This window comes from Sinocyclocheilus grahami, unplaced genomic scaffold (assembly GCF_001515645.1).
Source record: "Sinocyclocheilus grahami isolate Dianchi unplaced genomic scaffold, SAMN03320097.WGS_v1.1 scaffold1621.1, whole genome shotgun sequence".
In the NCBI taxonomy this organism is placed as follows: Eukaryota; Metazoa; Chordata; class Actinopteri; order Cypriniformes; family Cyprinidae; genus Sinocyclocheilus; species Sinocyclocheilus grahami.
This window is the reverse complement of record NW_015506800.1, coordinates 172,987-173,874: the sequence shown is the minus strand read 5'-3', so window position 1 is coordinate 173,874 and position 888 is coordinate 172,987. Positions and strand designations below refer to the sequence as shown.

General features: G+C 35.9%; 1 protein-coding gene across 1 annotated transcript in view; it reads left to right on the top strand.

Moving 5' to 3' along the window:
* The window catches only part of LOC107571607 (la-related protein 1-like), a 30,113-nt gene that overhangs the window by 23,019 nt on the left and 6,206 nt on the right, over positions 1-888 (top strand). The window lies entirely within an intron of this gene.

The following is an 888-nucleotide window of genomic DNA, read 5'->3' as shown; positions in this document are numbered from 1 at the left end:
GACTAAATCTACAGTAAATTTAGTCGGCTAAAATCTAATGAGTTTAGTTACAGTGCATTTATTAAGCATTTCTCTAAAATGTCCAAACTCATTATATAGGTTTGATATTAAGGTTTTATCATGATAGATGCCGATTTAACTGCGGTGACACACAACATGCCTTCATGTTCAAATTAAATAAAAGCACTTCTCATAAAGAACAAGAACATGGTCTTCTTTTTAATGAAATATCAATGGTTATATCGGCTAATTATGCATTCTTTATAGCAACTTGTTTACCATATCCTTCATTCTTTCAAGCAGACATTTATTTCTATAAATATATTTAGATTAATCTTTAGGGCTACTAAAGTTTTTCAGTCAAGAGTTGTTGCTTGATTAACATCAATGACTCGGACAATAGCAGCTAAATTAGGCTGCTGTCCCTTTAAAACCGAATGCACAGCTGCAATGCATGCAATGTACTGATACACGTTCTCCCTGCTGTTTACGTTCACTTAAAACGTAATCAACTGTGACAATTTGACATCATTTTGTGTGTAATTCTCCGTTCATGCGACTGTGAGAGGCGCTTTCTGTGTGTGTGTGCTTCAGTGTCTGCGGACCGAACTGAGTTCTCTCTTCCGTCGTCAGATTTATCCATATGTCTGCTCTTCTCTTACTCCCACATATTGACATTTTTGAACGTTTTATGCAAGTGTATGTTAGCTTATGTCCCGCCGGTTCATATGTACGCATCTAACCTCCGAACCACGCAGCAGATTCGTTCTGCATGAACATTTTCGTCTCGTTTTTATTCGTTGATTAAAATTTCCATAGATTTACGTCATAGTTTTTGTCATTCAAAAAGAGTTTTAGTTTATCGTCTCGTTGTCGTCTGTGAAAAAA